Genomic DNA, 14843 nt, shown 5'->3' with positions numbered 1-14843 from the left:
CTCCTGTCTGGGAATGGAACAGCACGCTTGGGAGAAGTCGTCTGAAACCTGGCTCATGGCACCCCTGCTCCACCATAGTTGAGTACCTGCTGTGTGCTGAAAGTTTTACTTGCTGGCAGTTAGTAAAGAACAGACAAGCCTTTGTAATGTGGCTGATGTTCCAGTTGAGGGGAACAAGTAAGTAAAATGTATGAAAAATAAAGCTTGAGGATACAAATTAGGGCCAGCCAGATAGCTCAGGGAACTAAAGCCCCTGCTTAGGCTTAGGGACTGTGGTTTGATCCCTGGCATGCCATCCCGGCCCTGCCCCCCAGGCCCACTGAGACAGTGATGAGACTAGACGTGGTGGGATGCGCCTGTTATCCCAGCCCTTGGGAGGCTGAAAACAGGAGTATCACTATGAGTCTGATCTGTGTAGTGAGACCCTGTACTAAATACATTTTTTTAAAGGGTAATACAAATTAGTAATACAATTTAAATTGCTATTAAAGAATTTAAAAAGCATAATGAAAGGAACATAAATAATGGGCAAAACCAATCATCTATCATAGCCCTTCACTCTTACCTCCCCAATATATTGCTAATTGTTCGTTCAAGTATGTATGCAGAGTTGCTACATAAGGGGCTTCTGCATTACTCTGTAACTTGTTTTTCTAATTCAGTCTATCAGGAGCACTCTGCATACATAAATCACTTAAATTTCTTACCACACAATCTTACCTAAGATGAGTTTTTTTGTAGGTCATTTTGCTTTAAATAAATGGAATTATATACTGTGTATCTTACTTGTCTCCATGAACAATCTAATGTAAATCCCATTTTACAGCTGTTATTTCATTCTTTTTAATGGTTGTCTAATAGTGATGACATACCACGATTTATTGAATCTCTTCCATATTGATGAGTTTTTACTTTGTTACCAGATTTTTTTACTATTGTAATAAACATTACTATATATATGTGATTATGATGGTTTTACTTTTGTGTAATAAAGCCCTTGGGATAGCTGGATTGAGGGATATGTGTATTTAAATGTTTAATACATGTTGCAAGATTGTTTCTGAAAAAGTCTGAAACAGTGTATATTTCTGTCAGTAAATGTGTAAAAATGCTTTTCCTTTTATACCCACTGGCAATAGATGGTGTAACTTTAAAAAAAAAAAGAAAGAAAAAGAGAAAGAATCAAGCCTGGTGGGTGTAGTGATTTCTCAGTATTACTTTAATTTCCTGTTTCCTGACTACTATAAATTTCAGCATCTTTGTATACACCTGTTGATCATTTGGATTGTTTAAGTGAATAGTTTCCTATTGCTGCATAATAAATTGCCACAATTTAGTAGCTTAAAGCAACACATATTTGTTATAATTTTGAAGAAGTATAAGCAGACTGACTTGGGCTCTCTGTTCAGGACTAACAGTTCTGAAATGAAGCTAAGTGTGCTTCCAAACTAATTAAGGCTGTGGATAGAGACCCCTGCTTCCTAGCTAGCTGTCAGGCAGCTCCGAGTGTTGCTCACTGGCCCTGCATATGCTCTCTCCCATTTTCAGACTTAACAAGGGTGTCAGATGTTCTCATGCTCTGGCTCTGCTTCCTCTTCCATTACCAGCCAGACAAAAACTGCTCTTGGTTTTTTGAAGCAGGCTCTGGTAGCTCAGGCTGGCCTCACACAAAATCCTTACCTCAGCCTCCCTATACTGGGATTTTTTTGTATTTTGAGATAGGATCTCCCTAAATTGCTTAGACTGACCTTAACCTTTTGATACTCCTGCCTTGGCCTTTCAAGTAGCTGGATTACGGGCATGCATAACCATGCATGCCAATGCTCTGCAAAGAGTTCTTGAGACTTCAATAAGGTCAACTAATGAGTAAACTTAATTATATCTGTGAAGCCCCTTTGCCCTATCATGTAGCCTCATGAACTGTGTAACAGTAGGGGAAACATTCATGGGAACTATATTCTGCCTACCACAAATGTCCATAGATACACCTTTCCATTTTTTTTCACTTTATTGTTTTTGTCTCTCTTGCATTTGCTTTTTTATTTAATTACCTTTATGTTCTTTTCATATCATCTAACATACTAAGCCTGCCTTCTGTTGGTTGTGAAAAGTAATTTTTCCATATAAAACTTAGCCATTTGGATTTTACTTAGGTAAATTGCATGCTTGTTTTGTTTTGTGCTACTAGGGATTGCACCCAGGATCTTTGCACTGAGCTACATTCCTAACACTTTGCATTTTTACTTTGCGGTGTGTTCTAAGTTGTTGAGTTGCTCAGGCTTGAACTCCTCTTGCCTCAGCCTCCCAGAATGCTAGTATTGCAGGCTTGTGCTACCATGCCTGGTACATATTTGCATTTTTAGGTCTTTTTTTTTTTTTAATTTTGATACTGAGAATCAAATTCAGTACCTTGTGCAGGGCTAGGGAGATAGCTCAGTAGAATAAGTACCTGTCTGACAAGTGCAGGGTCCTGAGTTCAATCCCTGGTACCACAAAAACAAAACAAATCTTATTATTTCATATTTCAATGGTTATTAATATTTTTCCCATCAATTTCTATGTTTTAAAATTTTGTTGTGTTTTTATATATGTAAACCTTAATTTGCAGAGTTGTTTTCCTCCAAGTCTATGTCTGTGGACCATTTATACCTCGTACTGTTCACAGCTATGTTTACCTATGTCTATATTGTGTTATAAGATCTAGACATTTTGAAAGATGTCTATAAAATGTTTGCGCATTCTGTATTAAGAAAGTCTCTTGGAATGACATGTATTATCTCCTACAGTGTAAATGTTTTATTAATATATTAGTGATATATCATAAACAAGTTAGTCATGGAAAATAGTACATATATCATATCTTGATCATTTTGGGTTTTTGAGACAGTTTCATCTTGCAGTTCATGCTGAAATTGAACTTGCTGTGTAACCGAAGCTGCCTCAAACTCATGGCAGTCCTCTTGCCTCGGCCCCCTGAGTGCATTTAAGCCTTACTCCATTTAAAATATTTCTTTTGCGGGCCAGAGAGTTCAGAGGCATAAGCACTTACCTGGAAAGCACAAGGAAGTGAGTTTTATTCCCAGCCCCACATGCTGTGTGGTCTCGACTCTGGATCCCCAGGCACACCATCTGAGTCCCAGATCCGGGCACCCACCATGTGGTCCCGGAACTAAGTGTGATGGCACACACCTGTAATCCCAGCACTCAGGAGAATCATCTCTGTGAGTTCAAGACCAGCCTGGGGATACATAAGTGAGCACAAGGCCTGCTGGAACTGCATAGTGAGAGCCTGTCTCAAAACACTTCTTTTTTTACATAGAATACAAACAATGGATCTTTTATTCCTTATTGCCAACTGGCACCCTTTATTAAAATATCTTTTCACAGTGAATTGAAGCATCAACTTTGTCATACATTTTCATGGATCTCAATATGCTATTTTTCACTTTTTCACATGGCAGTATAGCTTTGTGGCACAGCTTTTTACCATATCGCCCTACCCTGTTCTTACTGTCTTGTCTATTCTTGGGCATTTGAAGTTTGTGATCATTTAATCCTACTTTATCCAATTAAGGGTAAAATTACCTTAAATTTATGTGTGAACATTGGGAAGTTTGATACATGATATATTATCTTTCCATCTAAGAACGTTGTATTATTTTGTTTATATCATTGATATTTAATAAGATTTGAGAAAATTAAAAAAAAATTAAGCTTTCTGGTCATTATTATGATTTTTCTGTCATTCCATTCCTAAGGGCTCATAACCAAGAATATACCTATTGCTTCTGTATACTTGTGTACAACAAATGTAAGTGGAGGTTAGTGAATCTCATCTCAGATTTTCCCTCGTGTCTTGGGATTTTTAGAAATATAATTGTGGCCTCCATAGAAATTTTATCTTGTTTTTGCAGTGTTTGACAGGTTTCTTTTCTGAAATCTTGTCTAAAAATGCTGCTATAGTATTGGCTAATAATGGTAATAGCAGGTATCCAGATCTGTTACTGCTTTTAGTGAAAATGACTCTGTTACTTAGTTACTTGCAATATTTATGTTACTGTTTGTTAAGTCATATTTAAATAGGTTCATCCCCATTTTGTTAGGAGATTTTACAAAAAACAGCTGCTAACTTTCATCACATGCCTTGTCAGCATTTTTATGTAGTCATGTGTTAATCTGTAATCTGCTTACTAGATGAAGTTTACCTTTGGTAAATACATACCTTTGGTCTCTTTTGAATAAAGCATACTTGGTCATAACGCTATTTTCTTAAAAATCTGAATTTTGTTTGCTAATCTTTCATTTATAACTTTGGCCTGTGCATTTTTAAGTGACATTAATATTCAGTTTTCTTTTGTGAACTATTAAATGTAAAGATTACAATTTAGGGGCTGGGGAGATAGCTCAGTGGCATAAGTGCCTACCTGGCAGGTATAAGGTCCTGAGTTTGATCCCTGGTACCAAACAAAGCATTAAAAAAAAATTAATTTGGCAAAAGTATGGGAAGCCATTGCTGTTAAGAATGTGAATTGTTTCAAACATGTTGGGAAACCATCTGGCAGGATCTTTCGAAGTTGAAAATATACTATAAAATCTAGTAGTTCTGTTCCTAGAACTACAACTTGTAAGATACATATGTATGTTCACTAAAGCATATGTTCTAGAGTGTTTACAGCAACACTATTAGCTGAAAACCCATTAACCATAAAGTTAATACATTTTCTATATTAATACTGCATTTTCTATAATGCTAACAGTATTTCCATATGAAATATACAGCAGTGACAATTTAACTACAATATATGATTAAATCTCACAAATTTGTGAAAAATAAAGAAGTACAGTAGAGTGCTGTGTGCTTTTATTCCTGTAAAGTACAAAAGTGGGCTCAACTGAGGAGTGCTGTTACAAATCAGGAAAGTGGCGCTCCTTGGTGGCAGCAAGGGGAGGGGCTGTACCTGGAAAAGGTAGTATGAGGGAACGTCCTCAGTGCTGGTAATCAGATTGGTGAGTTCATCAAAATTGATCCACTTTCCCCTTACATCTGTGCTTTTCCTCATGTAATATCTTAGTAAAAAGCTGTTATACATGTTGCATAAAATGAGTTAGGAGCTTCTTGTCTTTTTCTGTAGTTTAGAATTATTTTAGGTGTAACTAAAATCTGTTCAAGATTAGTTTGAATGGGGGGCTGCCCATTAGCTCAGTTGTTTAAGTGCCTGCTTAAACAAAGCAGTCAGGCTCAACATGCTCTGTTTTGAACCCAGTTTCTCACAAGAAACCAGAAATGCCCTCAAGGCGTCTTCAGGCCATCAAAAAAAAAAAAAAAAAAAAAAAAAAAAAAGATTAGTTTGAACTTGGCTGAGAAGTCTTTTAATGCTGAAGATTTCTCTTTTAAATAAAAGAGAGACTCTGATTACCTTCCCAATAATGTTGGTGCAAGATAGCCACCTCTTGAAATACCTTTGGTAATTTGTATTTTCTCGAAATAATTTCTTCTGGGTTTCTACTTTTTTTCTGTAGTACTGCATGTATTCTTGCAACTCTTCAGATGACTTGATTTTTATCTGAATTGTCTGTGTGTTTCCTAATATTTGGGGACTGAAGGGCTCTCAAAACATCAATTTCATTATTCTCCCATTAGTTTTCTGTGATCACAGAATGATCCTGTAATGTCACTCCGCTTTTTGTAATTTAAAGTTTTTTTGTTTTGTTTTTGTTTTTACCAAGTACCATATATTGTTGCATTTTGTAAATAATTTTTTACATGGTGAATTTAAGTTTCTTTAAACATCAATGAAATAGCTTTTGGTCATCTTTTTTAATTCTTGCATGTCTGTAGTCATTTTTTTCTGCAAGTTGTCCAGTTATGAAAGAAATCTACTGAAATAGTCCATGATATCTATGTCAAAATTGTCTTATATTATTCCTTTCTATATTTAGTTATAATGTTTGGCACATACAGATTCATGAGTCTTATCACTTCGTTAATTGTGCCTTTTATTTTTACTTTCATCTTTATCTTTATATTTTTTGTCTAATGTAATTCTCAGTTCACTTTAGTTTCAGCCTTTTCTTTTTTTAGGCAGGGTCTCACTATATCCTTCAGATTGGCCTTGAATTTACTTGTGTAGGCTGGTCTGGCTTTAAACTCACAGTGATCCTTCTGCCTCTGCCTCCTGAGTGCTGGGGTTATAGGTGTGTGCCACCACACCTTGCTAGTTTCAGGCTGGCCTTATTTCTTTTTAAAGGGTGTTTGCTGTAAGCTCCCTATTTCCTGGTTGTTTTAATTACTATATGGTTGAGTTACAGAATGGTTATGTTCACTTGGGAAAATTGTTACATACATATAACATTTTGGTCTCAATTTCAATCTCTTTGTCCTGTAGGTTTCATGTTTAATTGTTCTTTCATTGAGTATATTTCATTATTTAGCATATACACTTTTTTCTTTCCTTCTTAATTCCTTTTTTTTTTTTCTTTCTTTTGTACAGGGGCTTGCTAAATTACTAAATTGCACAGACTGAACTTGTGGTTCTACTGCCTCAGTCTCCCAGAGTTCTGGGATTACAGATGATTTTGTTTTCTTATATATTCATTATTTGTTCCCTCTTTTACTTATTTTTCACTCCCTTTCATATGCTTATGTGGACTCTCTATTGTACCTTCTCTTCCAACAATTATCTTCCCTTTGCAAGCCTTGATAAACAGATTTACCTGCTGCTATCTGAAGAGAAAAATCTGTAATCCTTTACCAACCACTAATGTTTTCAAAAACAATTTTTAGATTATTTTCCCTTCCTAAAAGGAGCATTTATTTTCCCTGTCCTCTGTACACTTTTTATGTTTTGCTAATATAACTTAATTTTGATAGTTCTAGATTACAGTTTTCACTTTAATAAGTACCTTCTACAACAGTAACCCTTATGTAGTTCCATATAACCTAATAGAGAATCATTTATATCAGTATTTCTTAAGGAGATCTTGGGGGCATTTCAGGTAGCATACTTTGTCACATAGAACTCTTGTGCATTTTGGTTTGCTTCTAGCTCTTGGAAATACAGTGGTACCTCAGTTCACAAATGCTTTTGTTTGTGAACAATTTGGCTCAGCAACAGGAGTGTATGGCAAAATTTTGTTTTTGCTTTTGAACTGTGCATCAAGTGACAAACACAAGCAATTACCTTTCCCTCCCATGTGGGAGCATAGCCATGTTTTCCAGAATTGCGTAAAGAATGAACTGAGGCACTGCTGTATATAGCTAAGTAATGCATTAGGTTTCTTTTCTTCTCTACTTCAGAATCTGTTCTAATTTGCCTTTTTGGACCTCACTATTTTCCTTAGATGGCATAGTATAGTTTCTGAGCCCTTTACTAGTTACAATTCTTTTTTTTTTTTTCACCTTAATAAGTGATACCTTGATTGGGGTTGTGTTTGTTGGCCTGAAAACTGTCCACCATATTCTAGTCTTTAGTATTGGAAATGAAAAGTCCGATTTCTCCTAAGAGTCCTCTTGTTCCTGTCTCGCTTGGGAAGGAATTATTTTTGATTTGACATATTTCTTCTACTTTCAGGCCAGTAATTCATATCTCATGCAGATCTCATTTCATGAGCAATATCATGAAATACTGATATAAATAATTCTTTATTAGGTTATATGGAATTATGTAAGGGTTAGTGTTGTAGAAGGTACTTACTAAAATGAAATCTTTTCATTTCAAGGTTTTATGAAATTATTCTTGTTTGTGCTATAACTGAATCTACTTACATGATCCTAGTTATTTCTTTAATTTCTGTATCAATACACTATTTTTATGGAAAAAATAAATAAAATTAAAAAATACACTATTTTCTTAGCTTTCTGTAGGTTTTCTCTCCTCTGATAATTTGTCCCTTTGTGTGGTACTGACTATAGGCTCAGGGTCCCTATGACCTACTCTTCAGATTTGATATTACTAGAGTAGTAGCAGATCTTAGAAAGTCACTTATATTTTCCCACTGCATTATGAAGGATAATCAACTCAGGAATCGTCAAGTGGAGATGTACTGTATAGGCAGTGGGGGTGGGGGTAGAACTTTTTTTGATTTTTTAAAACCCAGTTTGTTGTATTCAACCCTTGAGGGCTCTGAGACCCCCATCATTAGGGGTTTTATGGAGGTTCCATAAACAAAGATTACATAATTGGCCTTGGTACTTGATCTCCATCTAGCTCCTCTTCTCTCAGTGCAGATCAAGGCTTAGGGTTGAAATCTCAGCCCTCTATTCACTTGATCATTTCTCCAGTAACCAACCCCAGAGTCACCTCAGATGTATGTGAAAAGGGCGTGTTTTGAGTAACTAAGATGTTATTCTCACCACTGGCCCTCAGGCAATTAATATATAAAGAGAGAAATAGAGAAACGAGATCAGCAGTATCACAAGTAGCAACTGAGTTTAGGTGAGGTCATTGTTAGGTAAATGGTGATGACCCAGTAAAGACCACTGCCTGAATTTGGAGTTCCAGATGGGACCTCTTAGAATAATTCCAAAGTAGAGTTTGCATCCAGTTTATTATCTTTTTTGAAACAGGGTTTCACTACGCAGTTCAGGCTGTCATTGAACTCAGTAGCTCTGGCTGGCTTTGAACTTGTGGTGACCCTCCTGCTTCAGCCTCCCAAGTACGGGGTTTATAGGCATGTGCCACCAGGCTTGGCCTTTCTTTTAGGGTTAGTGGGGCAGGGTTAGGGTGTGAGGTGATACATGGCTGTAGCAACAGGTGCTGTGACCTAGCATGTGGGACAAATGTGTCATATTCTGGTTGAGTAGGCATTGTTCCTGGGCTCTGGCAAGGGGCTCTATGAATGAACTGTGATTGTTGTTCTAGCTGTGGAACTCAGGTGGCAGGCAGCTGGGAGTCAGATGTATTGGTCATCAGAGTGGGGCCTCATGGTGTGATTAGTGCCTTTAGAAGAAGAGACCCTAAGAAAGTCGTATTTTTTTTCTCAGTCCTCTCCTCCCCTCTCCCCTTCACCTCATTTCCTCTTCCACTGTTCTCCTGCCTTTCTTTTCCTTTTTCCCCTTCTCTTCTCCTCCCCATCCTTTACTCCTTTTCTTGTTTGCCTCCTCTTCCTCCTCGTCTCCTTCTTTCTTCTCCCTCTGATTTCTCCTGGTTCTCTTCTCCTTACTCCTCCTCTTCATACTCTTTCCCTCCCTTTCTTTTCTTGTTCTTTTCCTTTTTCTACCCCTCTTGTCTCCCTTTTCTCCTATCCCCACCTACATAGAGCACAGCATTTGTATCTCAATGTAATTCGCTCTGTCAACAGATCACAGCTGAGAAAATATGCCTCAGGATATGAGAGAAGGCAGTATGGCCAAGATACAGAGCATGAGTGCCTTTGTGAGTATCTGTGACAGCTCAAAGTGAGTTAATGTCCCAGAGTGACCTGTTAGTTTCTCAGAATAACAAGAGATGTACAAATTATTGTCGGGTTGACCCTAATTGCCACCTCCCATATACAGTATTTACACACTGGGTATTGTCTCTAGTATCTGCCACTTCTCTCCTTTCTGACATGTCAGACTGTTACTGAGTTCTGGGGGTCCTGTAGACTTTCAGGGATTCCCTCCAAGTTCTTGTGTTCTAAAAGAATTGGACAAGACATGAAAAAGGTGTTGAGATATTTGATTTATTAAAGGCAGGAAGAGAAGTACATTCTGCAGAGTGAGTTAGGGCCAGTTAAGGATAAGAAGAGAAGAGGTGCCTTCTACAAAGTAAGAGCAACCCCCTGAGGAAGTTCACAGTGGACGTAAGGATAGTGGCGGGTGCCTTTTGTACCTCCGTTCTTTAGGCTGATCTCAGATCTAAGCCACCTTATCAGAAACCTGCATGATTTCTCACCAGAAGACTTGAAGCCAGCACTTCTGATCAGTCCCAGGTACAGGGCTTGGGAGCTGTTTTCTGCCTATCCTTGATCTCCATGATTGGCAGCTCAAGCCCACACTCCAATCTTCTGCCTCAGCACTGTGGAGCAGAGCAGTCATTTGCTTGTCTGACTTGAAGCCAGCTCCTTAAAGCTTAGAGGTGTGCTCCACAGGTCTCCTCTGGTAGGTTCTGTCAAATTTCTGCAGAGTAAAGCAGATCTGGGGGAATTTTGAAATGCCACCTCCTACCCAGGAAAACCTTAAAGAAATCTTTGGGTAATGAGAAGTGCCTAGTTCTTTCCTAGATGCTGGTGATCTTCCAAAAACAAAGAAGATCTAGCATGTTCTCAAGTGAGGAAGGGACACAGTGTCTTGCTTTGTCTAGAGAGGTTTTTAATTTATTTTTTAACTGTAGGCTTGAACCCAGGGCCTTCACACTAAGCTATTTTTTTTATTTTTGACACAGGACCGTGCTAAATTGCCCAATTGTCCAGGCTGGGCTAGAACTTGATTCTCCTGCTTCCCACAGTGCTGGGATTACAGGCGTACAACACTGTGCCTGAGTTAGGACATTTATTCTTATCTACTCACTTAAGTTTCTATAAATGTAATGAATTATGAAAATGTTTTATGTTTCTATTCTTGAAAGCTAATAATGCTCCCTTGTAAAACAGCATTTCTTTAAACACTTCCCTGTTTCTGATTTCACTTTTCAGACATCCTTTCATTTTACTTCACATTATTCAGAATTTATAAACTTTTTAGTTGTCTGTGCTCTATGAAAAAGATACCTTAGATAACCTTTTATTCAACATGTTGGTATATAATTTTACTGTAATTACTGTTAAACTAAATTTGGCCTGATGACCTCATGCAAGAGTCCTTACACAATGGACCACAATCTAACTTAGTATGTAAATAAAAACCTAACTTTACTTACTTTTGTTATGTTTTGTAATGTATGGCTGAGTCTGAGCCAATCACAGGAGCAGAGCTTCATTCAGTTGCGCGAACTCTTCCAGCCAAGTTCAAATAAGGCAAAGTCCAAACAGTTAAACTGGTGTCTACCACATTTCCATTTCCAGCACATAAATGTCAGACCATATTGCTGCTGTGGAGTTTCTCTGAACCTGTTCTCATTCTGAGCTGCCTGATTCTTAAATGGTTCTTTTTCAGTTAAATTCTAAATGTCATGTGTCAAAAGTTTTTCTTTTAACATCACTAAAAGAATTTTTCTAAGACACAGTTAATTTTGAAGCTGTCTTTTAACTAATATGAGCCCCTGAGACAAGCCACATAACCAGTTTTCTTTAGAAGATGATACCTGGGGCAGGGGAGATGGCTCAGTGGAATAAGCGCTTCCCTGGCAAGCGCAAGGGCCTGAGTTCAATCCCCAGTTCCGAAAAAAAAAAAAAAAAAAAAAGATGATATCTGGAAGTGTCATTGTGTAACTTAATTGGGACAGTGGTTGGGAACACAACCAAGATAGTGCTGTGTGTACAAAAGCCTCTCTGGCAGGGCCAATGTCTCAGTCCCCTCTTTATCCTGCACCCCTGAAACCTAGGGCATTTTCTAACTGTGCCTGGCCCTCAGTGAGAGACTTCACTGTGGAGAACTCTGGACATGGTCACCAAAAGCAACACATTACAAAGACCTCTTTGTTTGTAAATGTTTATAACTTGAATGTTTCCAGTTGCTTTATTTAGAAAAAGAATCAAACTGAGGTAAAACTAATGTTCTCCATCCCTAATTTTTTCCAGAAAATAAATAGATCTATTTGAGGGAACTTGTAGGCAAGGCAGTATTCAGAAAGAAAAGCAAAGAAAGCGCCCTTGTAGTTGACCTACATATGCCTCTTAAAGTTGCTGCTTTGCTCTTTAGGTTGCCCTGATGGGTCAGTACCAGTAAAGACCTGGCACTGCCCGTCCCTCTCCGTGACAGGGACCACTGACTTCAGCATGTCTTTTAGAGCTCTGTCCTAAGAATCTTTCCTCCTTAAGGTAGGTGCTGCTCCTTGACCTGCCACAATGAAGCCTACACACTATCGCAGCCACAGCTTCCCGGGCACAGCTGCTGTGGTGAAGACAGTGTAACTGCACACTCATAGGACTGAAGAAGAAATTCTTTGTTGTATATTTTCCTTCTCAGTGAGAAAAGTTCCCTGGTCACTGACAGATCATCAGCACTGTAGAAGGCGAATGTAGTGCAGGCTATAGAGACTCAGAAACCTCTCAGGGGTTGGTGTGGTATGGAAGGCTTCCTAGGGCCTCTGAGAAGATGGCTACTGTCACATGGTCAAGAAGTCCCATATGAAGCAGCTGGGTGGCTTGTCACTCATGCATAGATTTGGCATGTAAAGGCACAAAGGCAGTGGATTCAGTTTATTATGTATGCATCACACCTAAGACCAGCACAATGTTAGTTCCCGTATGCCACAGGACAACAGAAAATCCAAGGATTCAGTGGCGGGATCTTAGGCAGAAGGGCACCAGTTCTAGAAGGCAGAAAATTTATTTTATAGCCTGTAGAGGATCCTAAAGAAGGATCAGTTCCAGGCTTCACTGAAACCAGGAGGGTTGAAAAGCATTTTGTGGAAGACTTTTGTCCTAGAAGATGAAAGGGGCCTTATGACAGCTCCCTGTATGTGCCCACTTTGTATGTCCCTGAGATTATCTCAGGTCCTGCATACTGAGCTGGATGAGCCTATAAGTCAAACTTTTCCATGTGCCCTTTGTGGAGGATGTGAGGTTTCTGGAGCTCCAGAAAAGAGCCACTTCACTGCAGCTCCCTCCGGTGTGCTCAGGAGAAGGACCTGGGCTTGGGAAAGGCTTTCATGTTTTGTGGGAGACTGCTTTGGAGAGTATTTGGCACCAAAGGAAATTATCCTGAGACAATCAGAGTTTGATCAAGAAAATGTTTTCGAAGCAACTTGTTTCTGTTGTAAATGTTCAGAGTCCTTTGAAGTTCAAAAAGAGTTCATTAATCAAGCACCTTTTCTTTAAAATTAAGAGCTGAGAGACTCACATTAGGCTCCTGCTTTTCCTTCTCTCCCCTTAACTGCCTGCAGCATTCTGGTCTCTGCCACTTGTGTAAGATCCTGCTGCTCAATGGAACAATTTTGTCTCAGGTAATAATAACATGGGAAAAAGGAAACAAGGCAAAAAGCAACAAACACCTTTCAAGTAGCTTCTGAGACTTCCATAATCTTGGATTCTACGTTGCAGCAAAGAAAATAGAGATATTGCAAAAACGTAGGCCCACAATACATGGAGGAGAGAAGTTAGTTTTCTTATTATGTGGCTGAGATGACAGCCAGGGGAAGCAAAAAGGAGGGTTGAAGGTAAAAAGGTGATTGACAGGTAAAAAGAACAAGGGAAATATCAAAAATGACAAAGTACCTGATAAAGAGGGGCGCTACATCTTCAGTGAGAAGACCTAACTTCAGACTGGGCGTGGTGGCACACCTCTGCAATCCCAGCACTTGGGCTGAAGTAGGAGGGTAGGTATAAATTCAAAGCCATCCTGCACTACATACTGGGGAAAAGAAAGCCAGACTTCAGTGGCCTACTAGCGATACGAATTTTAGAAACTCCTGAACCTCATTCTGTGTCTCTGACCTTTCTGGAAAACAGGGCATGCTATCTGAAAATACAATGAATTATGAAAATATGTTTGACATATGGTGGACTCCCAGTTTCTTGTGTAAAACCAGTCAAGAAGAATAGCTTTGAAACACACTTACTCAGGCTGGATAGCTCAGCAGTCTTAAGTGCCTGTCTGACAAGCACAAGGACCAGGCTTGATCCCCCAGTACCACATGTTGTGCTGGTCTCAGAATCCGGAGCGCACTGCCAGCCATCCAACATGGGCATGGTGGTGCACACCTGTAATCCCAGCACTGGGGAGCTGAGACAGGAGAATCACTACAAGTCTGATCTGCATAGTGAGACCCTGTACTAAATGAAAGATTGAAATACACTTAACAAGGTAAATTATGTATCTATTCAATGACAGAGGATAACTGCCTCATCAGCTCATGGCACATTGGGATTTTATCAATGATGTTACTGATTGGTTTTACTACTGTTCCCAAGTTTACCTAAGCTGCTCCAGCCTGAGGATGTGTGGGCATGACCACTGCTGGTGGCACTGGCTGTCTTCACTGGCATACTACAGGACACCATGTTTCTGGACCCTCTACAGGATGTCTGGATCTGCTCAGGCCCCCGTGGTTGCTGCATGATGCTCTTGGCTGCTGCCCCATGGGCATCACCCAGCCTGGGGCTGCTCTGGCTCCATGAGCACTTTCCTTCCAGAAATCCTCGCTGACTGGTCAGATCTAAAGCCGCCAAGCTGAAAAGTGGATTTTCCACTTGTGGAGAACAGTGCCTCTCTGAAAGTAGAAATGAGAATATGGGTGTTTCAGGCCTCGTGTTTTGGTTGCAGAGCTGGAAAAGTCCTCTAGTTTCCACCCTGCAGTTGCCCCCCAATTCAATGGTGTTTTCTTAGGCAAAAACAAATTAGACCTTTGCCTTGCTCTTTAGCAAATTCCATCTGCTCAGTTATTTTACTTGGTGTATAGCTTAGATGGTCATTGCCACTGCGGTTTGCAGTCTTGACTTGCCTGTGTTCCATCTCTGGCTTTGCAGTGCTCACAGCCTGCTTATTGAAGTTGGAGAGAGACCCTCCTCTTTTATCATAACTCCGAAAGGCGCTTGTAGAGTATTAAAGTAATTGACAAAAATCTCAATATCATGATATCAGGATACAGATTTACAGACTCCTTGGGGATGTCAGACCAACAATTAAATTAAAATCAGGTCTTGTTTTGGCTCTTGCAGTGTTTCTCTGGCTTCTGGGCCTGCTGGGTTTCTGTGCCCTGGGCTGTCATGTAAAGGCTCTTTGAGACGAGCCCAGATTCCAATTTCCCATTAACTTTAGTGCA

Source organism: Octodon degus, unplaced genomic scaffold (genome assembly GCF_000260255.1).
Source record: "Octodon degus isolate 3935 unplaced genomic scaffold, OctDeg1.0 scaffold00020, whole genome shotgun sequence".
Taxonomy (NCBI): Eukaryota; Metazoa; Chordata; class Mammalia; order Rodentia; family Octodontidae; genus Octodon; species Octodon degus.
Note: the sequence above shows the minus strand (reverse complement) of the source record.